Consider the following 11,136-nt stretch of genomic DNA (forward strand, 5'->3'; position numbering starts at 1 on the left):
TTGATTCCCCACTATTCCTTCACCTGCAGCCAGCTGGGTTACCAGTTACAGTTCTTTGACAGTTCTCTCAGCCTCACCTACCCCACAGGATGACTGTTGTGGGGAGAGGAAGGGCAGGTGATTGTAAGCCACTTTGCAGTTCCTTTGGGTAGTGGGGTACAAAAACCCAACTATTCTTCTTTAGCTTTCCTGTTCACAGAAAATCCAGGTATGCAACAGCAACACAAAGAAGCTATGAATGAAACCTGGAGCAGAACCATTCAAGAGCAAAGCTAAACAAATATCAGATTTGCAAGAATGAACATGTTTGCACACACACCCTGCTCCAGATGTCTTATTTGAAGTATATACTTTTCCTTCATGCAAGCAGCATTCAACTTTCGGTATTGTTCTGCTTCTCAAAGCCACACCCAATTTGTATTTCCATATATAGTTCACCTCAATTATGCTCTTACTGAGCTTCCAGTGATCCTTGTATATACATTATATGCTGGCCTACGCCCTGAACAAAGAAGTTAGCATGGGATGTTGTGCTCTGCCTGTACCTCACAGAATTACTTCGAGGTAGTATACAGTTGTGAAAGGATGACAGCTTTAGCAAAAAAAGAAGTAAGGTGCCAACTCTGAGACTTCACTTTGCTTCAGGGTTATGCAAGGAAGGAGATGGAGTTTTAACCATTCAAGCTTAACTTTGCTGTTAAAAATCAGCCACTCTGATATTAGCATTTCAAAGGGGGTGGGAAGAAGTCTTTTCTTAAAAAAAAATCACATTTCCCCCCTTTAAAATGAGAATAGAAAAACTGGAATGCCAGTACTGAATACTGAACATTAATGGAAGTTAAAAGATTGAATCCCCTCTCCCTTCCTTTCCCAGCCCCAATGCAAACTGACATGGTATAAGCTTGTGTACATGTGTGTGTCAAGTGCCATCAAATCACTTCCAACTCATGGTAACCTTATGTACTAATGTCCTCTCAAACATCTTATCATTAACAGCCTTGCTCAGGTCTTACAATCTGAGGGCCGTGGCTTCCTTCTTGTCTCATGTTGGGTCTTCCTCTTTTCCTGCTGCCTTCAAATTTTCCTACCATTATAGATTTTCCCAGTGACTCTTGTCTTCTCACGATGTGGCCAAAGTACAATTGCCTCTGCTTGGTCCTTTTAGTTTCTAGAGGGAGTTCAGGCTCTAGAACCCACTTAGTTGTCTTTTTGGCAGTCCACGGTATCCTGGTACTCTGCATTTCGTCTTGTCTGATCTCTCCTGGGTGAGTTCAGTAACAGTTTGTGGATACTGGGGCTGCAAAGTCCTTGCTTCCTTACAGGTACAATCCACTGACTACAATAAAAACTGTCAAACATTTTAAAATCAGTATTCTCCCTAACCAAGCTCACATTTGTGCACTACTGAAACACTGAAGTTACTTCATGTCATGCCTCCTAAAGAAGCTTAAAAATATGTAATAAATGTTTTCTCATCTGCAATAGTGCTCTTAAATTCATTTAATCATAGGTCTACATCATTTTAAATATGCAGAATAGAATAAGGCTTGTTTTGGTTTTGCTTTCAGTGGAACATTCATTTCTCATTTTTAATGGCAGTGAAATAGAAATGCTTATGGGCTGGCAGTTCAGCATTCTCTGCTGAGTCAGATTAATGGTTGTTGCACACAGAGGCAAAGGTCCAGAGCACAAAGTTACAGTCTAATTCTTGAATGCGTTTTTCCATTAATGCGGAAACAGAGGTATTTATGGCACAGCACACCAGGTCACGTTGTGCTGTTCAAAGCGATTTTATCAGAGATGCATATCTAGGTGTACATAAGCTACAGAAGGTGTGGCATCATGGTTGAGGGGCATAGAGAAGTAGTCAGAATTGAGTGACCTTTGCCTGTAGGAAGGAAGGGAGGGAGGGAGGGAGGGAGGGAGCGAGCGAGGGAGGGAGGGAGGGTGGATTAGGCATTGATCACCTTTCATAGAGGCATCAAGCACATTTGTTAATGGGGTCCAACAATGGAAATGAGCTTTCAGAAGCAGGATATCTATGAAAATGCAGATACTCATCTGGTCCCACTGGAGAAGGCAGATGCTTCTTAGGGTGCACTCAGGAATACACACTGCCATCTGTGACTATTAATGATTGAGTATGGCTTGTGCATGACTACAAACGGACTGAGGCTAACATATCACACCCTTCTTAGTGCTAATCATCATTGGTATGAATGGGACTTGACTGAATGGCTAATAATCATCATATTGATTTCCAGTCAGAAGAAACTGCAAGTTTGCATTTAGGATTGTCATCAAGGAAATCAAGTGATTTGGTAGATGAAAGCTGTAGAAATCGAAATAATGGTTTCTGATATAAAACTGGGAAAGTAAAGATCACTTCCACATGTGGTAGACATTGTGTACATGGAACAGATATTCTACATATTCAACATCTGTGGAAAGTAAAAGCTGAGGAACTGTTTTTTAACCATTCTACTAATAAATATTTTATTTTCCCACAATTTTTTATACTAGACATTGCAGGGGAGGGAAGAATGGGGACAGCATATTATCCTGAATTTTTCCTTTATCATATAATCATAGAGTTGGAAGGGACCTCCAGGGTCATCCAATCCAACCCCCTGCACAACGCAGGAACTCACAACTACAACTATCATCCCCAAATCTTGAGCTCTCTAGCTCCTGAACCTTTTAGAATTAAATAAAAGGCAAGAAGAGAAACTTCTTGTTTAACTGTCAATAGCTTCTAATCTGGAGAGCTGGGTTTGATCCCCCAGTCCTCTGTATGCAGCCAGCTGGCTGACCTTGGGCTAGTCACAGTCCTGTTAGAGTTGTTCTCACAGAGCAGTTCTGTCAGAGCTCTCTCAGCCTCACAGCTGAGGGTGACTGTTGTGGGGAGAGGAACGGAAGATGATTGTAAGCCATGTTGGGACTCCTTTGGGTAGTGAGAAGTGGATTATAAAAACTCACTCTTCTTAATTCATTGGAAATGACTTGACAGCACTTAACACATGCACATTGTCAATGGGAAAAAATTATCTTTCCTTTTTAAGTTCAAGGTGGAGGCATATCCCTTATCTGAGGTGAATGAAGATTTGGATTGTGTTGAGAATACGGGAAAGCAGATGTTCCAATGTAATTTTTTGACAGGTTGCATGTATTTTTTTCTCAGCTGTGCTAACAGGAACCAGGGGGGATTTATACCTGGGAAACAGCATGGGGTGGCGTGATATATAACCTGATCAAAGTTAAGCCTTCCAATGGCCTTCCGCTTTTGAATAAAGTTGAATACTCTGGATAATCCAAGCACAGATCTCCTGCATCTTGACTAGTTGTACCCCACGTAGCATGGTTTTCATCCCCTGCCTCCATTCTCTACAACATACATCATGCAAATCTGCATGCACTAACTACATACAACTAACATGACTATTAAAGTTTGTAATGCAAAGTACACACACCCTTATCCATGCTTATGAAAGAAGCCCCTGTAAAGATATATTTGGCCAGAATAGAAGAACTTGAATTAGGCGGTTGAGGCAGTGCGTGTCTTACAAGCTCCAGACACCCAGCCCTCCTAAAATGGCCAGTGATGGGCCTGAAGAGGGTGCGAAGGAGGGGGACCCTGGGTAGGCATGTATACAGCTATGTTTCCCAACCATATTCTGCATGATCATGCCACTTCTGGGGTTTCTTAAAGCCTGAAGAATGTTTCAGGGGTTTCTCCATGGTAAAATAAGTTGAGAAAGGCTGGGCTAAGCTCATATTTACTGATGGGGCAATCTGGTCGAAAACTTGCCATTTCATCTTCTTCCACTGGTTATTCTGATTTGGTTATGGACATGCCTTATTATACTACTTTGTAGCGAACTTCTGAGAGTTACGCTTCATCCCACTGTGGGATCGTCAAAGCCCTGATGTAATGCCTTGGTAATTTTAGAACAAATTTAGAGCAGGAGAGAAGTTAACAATCATCCGAGCAGAGATTATGCACTTTTTCAACAACCGTGCAATATGCCTGATTAGCATCTTTACTATGCACGTGGGCTGTGGGGAAGTTGTAATGCAAGGAAGTGACAAGGAGAAAGAGCCATAAAAGGCAGACACCGTGCCTGTTCACAAAGAGGAGAAACCCACATTAAATGCCACATTAAAAATTAACCTCAACAAAAGCCTGTGGGAAGGAAGTGCCTTGTATGGGATCAAGGAGCATTAAGGCTGACTTCATGCTGCGTCTTTGCCAGCTGATGGTGGGCTGTGTTCCTGGGTGGCTGCTCTGTCTTGTACTTCCTGTACATGAATGGGTCCTTCTCACATCCACTTCAGACACATTTCAGGATCAGTTGTTGTTGTTATGTGCGAAGTCGTGTCCGACCCATCGCGACCCCATGGACAATGATCCTCCAGGCCTTCCTGTCCTCTACCATTCCCCGGAGTCCATTTAAGTTTGCACCTACTGCTTCAGTGACTCCATCCAGCCACCTCATTCTCTGTCGTCCCCTTCTTCTTTTGCCCTCGATCGCTCCCAGCATTAGGCTCTTCTCCAGGGAGTCCTTCCTTCTCATGAGGTGGCCAAAGTATTTGAGTTTCATCCTCAGCATCTGGCCTTCTAAAGAGCAGTCAGGGTTGATCTCCTCTAGGACTGACCGGTTTGTTCGCCTTGCAGTCCAAGGGACTCGCAAGAGTCTTCTCCAGCACCAGAGTTCAAAAGCCTCAATTCTTTGACGCTCGGCCTTCCTTATGGTCCAACTCTCGCAGCCATACATTGCAACTGGGAAGACCATAGCCTTGACTAAACGCACTTTTGTTGGCAGGGTGATGTCTCTGCTTTTTAGGATGCTGTCTAGATTTGCCATAGCTTTCCTCCCCAGGAGCAAGCGTCTTTTAATTTCTTTGCTGCAGTCCCCATCTGCAGTGATCTTGGAGCCCAGGAAAATAAAATCTGTCACTATCTCCATTTCTTCCCCATCTATTTCCCAGGAATTGAGAGGGCCGGATGCCATGATCTTTGTTTTCTTGATGTTGAGTTTCAAGCCAACTTTTGCACTCTCCTCCTTCACCCGCATCAACAGGCTCTTTAGTTCCTCTTCACTTTCTGCCATTAGAGTGGTATCATCTGCATATCTGAGGTTGTTGATATTTTTCCCTGCAATGTTGATCCCAATTTGTGACTCCTCTAATCCCGCATTTCTCATGATGTGCTCTGCATACAAGTTAAATAGGCAAGGCGACAGTATACAGCCTTGCCGAACTCCTTTCTCAATTTTGAACCAGTCAGTGATTCCATGTTCAGTTCTCACTGTTGCTTCTTGACCTACATATAAATTTCTCAAGAGACAAATAAGATGCTCTGGTATTCCCATCTCTTTAAGAACTTGCCACAATTTGTTGTGCTCCACACAATCAAAGGCTTTAGCATAGTCAATGAAGCAGAAGTAGACGTTCTTCTGGTACTCCCTAGCTTTCTCCATGATCCAGCGTATGTTGGCAATTTGATCTCTAGTTCCTCTGCCTCTTCGAAATCCTGCCTGTACTTCTGGAAGTTCTCGTTCCACATATTGCTGGAGTCTAGCTTGTAGGATTTTGAGCATAACTTTGCTAGCATGAGAAATTAGTGCAATGGTGCGGTAGTTTGAACATTCTTTGGCATTGCCCTTCTTTGGGATTGGAATGTAAACTGACCTTTTCCAATCCTGTGGCCATTGTTGAGTTTTCCAAATTTGCTGGCATATTGAGTGTAGCACTTTTACTGCATCGTCCTTTAAGATTTTGAATAGTTCAACTGGAATGCTGTCACCACCACTAGCTTTATTGTTGCTCAGACTTCCTAAGGCCCATTTGACTTCACATTCCAGGATGTCTGGCTCCAGGTCAGTAACTACCCCACTGTGGTCATCAGGGATGTTAAGCTCGCTCTTGTATAGTTCTTCTGTATAATTTTGCCACCTTTGTTTAATCTCTTCTGCTTCTGTGAGATCCCTACCATTTTGGTCCCTTATCATACCCAACTTTGCATGAAATGTTCTCTTCATATCTCCAATTTTCTTGAAAAGATCTCTGGTCCTCCCCATTCTATTGTTTTCTTCTATTTGTTTGCACTGTTCATTTAAGAAGGCATTCTTATCTCTTCTAGCTTTTCTCTGGAATTCTGCATTCAGTTGGGTGTATCTTTCTCTTTCTCCCTTGCCTTTCATTTCCCTTCTCTCCTTAGCTATTTGTAAAGCTTCCTCAGACAGCCATTTTGATTTCTTGCATTTCTTTTTCTTTGGGATGGTTTTAGTTGCTACCTCTTGTACAATGTTGCGAACCTCCGTCCATAGTTCTTCAGGCACTCTGTCTATCAGATCTAATTCCTTAAATCTATTTGTCACCTCTACTGTGTATTCGTCGGGGATATGATTTAGTTCATACCTGAGTGGCCTAGTGCTTTTCCCTACTTTCTTCAATTTAAGCCTAAATTTTGCAACAAGAAGCTCATGATCTGAACCACAATCAGCTCCTGGTCTTGTTTTTATTGACTGGATAGAACTTTTCCATCTTTGGCTGCAGAGCAAATAGTCAATCTGATTTCTGTGTTGACCGTCTGGTGATGTCCATGTGTAGAGTCGTCTCTTGGGTTGTTGGAAAAGAGTGTTTGCTATGACCATTGTATTCTCTTGACAAAATTCTACCAGCCTGTGCCCTGCTTCATTTTGTACTCCAAGGCCAAACCTGCCTGTTATCCCGGTTATCTTTTGGCTTCCTACTTTAGCATTCCAATCCCCCATGATGATAAGCACATCATTTTTTGGCGTTGCTTCTAGAAGGTGTTGTAGGGCTTCATAGAACTGATCAACTTCATCCTCTTCAGCAGCAGTGGTTGGGGCATAGACCTGGATCACTGTGATGTTGAATGGTTTGCCTTGGATTCGAACTGAGATCATTCTGTCATTTTGGGGATTGTATCCCAAGACTGCTTTTCCTACTCTCTTATTGATTATGAAGGCTACTCCATTTCTTCTGCGAGATTCTTGTCCACAGTAGTATACCTGATGGTCATCTGAATTAAATTCACCCATTCCTGTCCATTTTAGTTCACTGATTCCTAAAATGTCGATGTTCAGTCTTGTCATTTCTTGTTTGACGACGTCCAGCTTACCTTGATTCATGGATCTGACGTTCCAGGTTCCTATGGAATAAAAATCTTTACAGCATCGGACTGTCTTTTCGCCACCAGTTACTTCCACAACTGAGCGTCCTTTCGGCTTTGGCCCAGTCGCTTCATTCATTCTGGCGCTACTCGTACTAGCCGTCTGCTCATCCCCAGTAGCACATTGGACACCTTCCGACCTGAGGGGCTCATCTTCCAGCGTCATATCGTTATGCCTATTGGAACTGTCCATAGAGTTTTCATGGCAAAGATACTGGAGTGGTTTGCCATTTCCTTCTCCAGTGGATCACCTTTTGTCAGAGCTCTCAGCTATGACCTGTCCGTCTTGGGTGGCCCTGCACGGTATAGCTCATAGCTTCACTGAACTACGCAAGCCCCCTTGCCACAACAAGGCAGCGATCCTTGAAGGGGGTCAGGATCAGTATTACCTCCCTAATTCTGAAAATGGCAGAGACAAAAGAGAAAGGTCATATACAGCAGGCAATTCTAGAAACAATGCAGAGGGCAGTGGGGAATTTGGGGCCTTTAGCAAAACACTGGAAAGAAGCTCATTAATACATACAAGTGAGCAGTTGCTGTTGTTATTAATGACAGTTCTTCACAGGAAAAAAGCTGCTTTACATTGTATTGATATCAACAGGATCTGGTGTTAATATGTGAATGCAATAAAGCAGGGGCTCCCAGTGGGATGCCCAAGTTCCATGGCACTTGCCAGCACCTTTCCTGGCACCTCCCAAGGGGCAGAGCTTCTGACTGGCCATTGCAGCTCTAAGTAGCTGTACAGATTTTTCCAAATCTGCTTTGGGATGGTCACTGTGTGGCTGAAGGCAAGCTGTGTGTATACAAGCCACTATTTTTTAACAATAGGCATCCTGATAAAAACAGATCTTCTGCTTGAAAAGTTGAAGAATCACTGTTAAAGTTATCCATGACCTTAGTCCCTGACATTCTATGGCTGGCTCATCCTCCTGCAGCAGCCATTTTGTGCTTACATGCACCACTTTGGGTCAGAATTCCAAATGTGCCCGTAATAGAAAACTTGATGTTAGATGTTTCATTTCTTGGAATCTAGAAGACCTGTAGTGTGCATGATGCAGAAGCATATGATGAATATCTTACAGGGGGGATTGGAGGGCCAGCGTATTGAACATAGTTAGAATAGGAACTTGTGAATGTTTCCCAGATAATCAGAACAGTTTGACAGATCTTTCTCTCCTACTGAGTTTGTTTCTCTTCTTAATGAAACTATGTACTGTACTTCTCTTTGCATATTAAACTCTGCCAACACCATTAATTTAGAGATGAAAAATCATAAACAAACAGGATAGTATTAATGGGCATTGTGAAGTTAGTTCAGGGGTATAATAGCTCAGGGAGATGTTTTTAAGGAACAAAAATGTTTAAAAATGTTAACTGCATTACTTACATAGATTTTTGGGGTGCTACTAATTTTTAATTTGGTTAATGCTGGTTTTGTTTCATTGATGTTTATTGTGACTTATATTTGAGATTAGTTCTAAGATATCTTTTGAATGATCTGGTTGAGAGGCTGGGGTAAAAAGCTTCAAATAAAACTCACAGCATAAATATAAACATGTTTTGATGCCTGTCTAGGACTTTATATCAGAGGTCTAAAATAATGTATCCACTTGTAGGTCCACCTAATTTTCCTCCAATACAACTCTGTCCTTTCAGAAACTCCAGTGAAAAGAACAGACATATGGAAAAGCCGGCAAAGGGAGAATGCTGTTTTACAGAGAAGTTTTGACAGATCTTTGTTGAGTCTTTGTTCTCTATCATTGGTCCTGAACCAGGAGCAGAGCTGATTGATCATTCCTTCTATACAATGGAGACAGTCAATGTGGGAGGAAGCAACAGGCATGATTTGCATTTGCCATTGCCTCCTCTGCCATTGCTACCTGAGGCCCAAAGAGGGCATTGGCAGCCCCTCTTGAATCTTACCAAGGCAAAGGTATGTGCTTTCTCTCAAGACTACCTCCCTTTTTTCATCCCAAGTGGGCTGCAGAGGCAGGAACATCTTCTGCAGCATGCCGAGGATCCTGCCAGGGGGTAGAATAGCTGGAGATCATTTGAGCTGACCCATAGCAGGAGGTCCAGACCAGAGTCCTCCTCTCTGAGACTCTTTTCTGAGGAATTCACCAGAAGCTAGGATGGATAAAATGGTTGTCTGAAACCAGCCACTGAATCTGTGAAAAGAGACATTGGATACAGGCAGATGTAGCTGGTGCCTATGTCCATGTATGGAGCTGCCAAATGTGGTGCTTGAGCACACGAAGAGACCTTTGGAAGGTCAAGATAAGTTAGTTTGAACAACGGGCTTGCCCTTCCGGAATGTGGCTTTTGTACAGCTGTATCAAGAACACAGCCTTTTGTCAACGCCCAAGCTGCCTTCATGTGGCCGCAGAGCTGTTCTACCAACCGGCAGTTTATTTAACTCCAAAGTCCTCTTATGAATCAAATCATACCTACAAATTCTTGGGGGGGGGGGATGACATTCAATCACCTAAATGAGGAACCAATCCAAACACATCAGTAGAGTTTGGATTGACTCTAACAGGCCAAATTTTTAATTTACTTAAAACACTCTCCACAATACTACCTCAGGTACTTTGCAATATACATTTAGAATACTTATCCAATGATAACAACAAAACAACACTAAAAACAGGGGGAAAGTTCATATAAAGTAAAACTAACTAAAAATGGCCCTAAAAAGAACAAATCTTAGACCCAGCGATAATAGCTGTGCCATAAAACAATAAAAGCACTACAGAACCGGCTCCAAAAATGTAGCAATAAAATGGGGTAAAAAGCAAGACTAAAATAAAAATGGCCAGGGAGATGGGGGTGGGAGAGCAACAAGCAATAAGACAGTCTCACATAAAGGTAAAAGGTAAAGGTATCCCCTGTGCAAGCACCGAGTCATGTCTGACCCTTGGGGTGACACCCTCTAGCGTTTTCATGGCAGACTCAATACAGGGTGGTTTGCCAGTGCCTTCCCCAGTCATTGCCGTTTACCCCCCAGCAAGCTGAGTACTCATTTTACCGACCTCGGAAGGATGGAAGGCTGAGTCAACCTTGAGCCAGCTGCTGGGATCGAACTCCCAACCTCATGGGCAGAGCTTTCAGACTGCATGACTGCTGCCTTACCACTCTGCGCCACAAGAGGCTCTTACATAAAAGCAATGAATTAAAGACTTGGGAGAATAAAATGTCTTTACTTGGCTCCTAAACATGAATAAATTTGGCACCAAGCAAACGTCAGAGATGAGGAAGCTCCAAAGTCTTGGTGACACCAGACAGAATGCCCTTTCTCCAGTGTTCACCCACGGCCCTCTGACAAGGGAGCATACAAAGACACCTTTTGAGAAACCGGCTCAAGGTGGCTCAGAATATATAACAAAATACAATAATAAAATATCAAATCATTGAAACCCAAACTAATACAAACCCAGAACATGAAACATTCAGCAGCTGAAATTATCCTCAGGTACAAGCAAGGAATTCAGACAATCACATCACTGGTTAAAAGCATGAGCAAAAAGATATATTTCGACATGGCACCTAAAAGAGAGTAGAGCAGGTGTCAAATAATCTTCATAGGGGACGGACATTCCACAAACCATGTGTCATCACTAGAAAAGCCATAGTTACCACCAAAAGCAGCAGGGTCTCTGGGGAGGATCTTAACTGGGAGACTGGACAGTATGGGAGGAGGTGGTCCTTCAAGTACCCTGCACCTAAGCCAGTCAGGGCCTTGAAGGGAAAAAGCAGCACTTTGAATTGTGTCCAGAAATAGATAAGCTATCAGTGCAGATCTTGCAGAACAGGAATGATAGGATTCCTTTACCCATAGTAGTCTGGCTGCTACATTTTGAAGCACTGAAACTTCTGGACAGTTTTTCAATGCAGTTCACCCTAGAATCCATTACAGTAATCTATCCTGGATGTCATCA

At 42.8% G+C, this 11,136-nt stretch overlaps 1 long non-coding RNA gene across 1 annotated transcript; it reads right to left on the bottom strand.

Moving 5' to 3' along the window:
- Positions 1-7,575: 7,575 nt before the first annotated feature.
- LOC143828745 (uncharacterized) lies at positions 7,576-10,920 on the bottom strand. The gene is made up of 4 exons (XR_013227845.1): positions 10,835-10,920; positions 10,632-10,744; positions 9,122-9,366; positions 7,576-7,597 (listed from the first exon to the last, which is right to left on the bottom strand). It is a non-coding gene; the product is annotated as an uncharacterized LOC143828745 (long non-coding RNA).
- Positions 10,921-11,136: the final 216 nt, after the last annotated feature.

This window comes from Paroedura picta, chromosome 2 (genome assembly GCF_049243985.1).
Source record: "Paroedura picta isolate Pp20150507F chromosome 2, Ppicta_v3.0, whole genome shotgun sequence".
Taxonomy (NCBI): Eukaryota; Metazoa; Chordata; class Lepidosauria; order Squamata; family Gekkonidae; genus Paroedura; species Paroedura picta.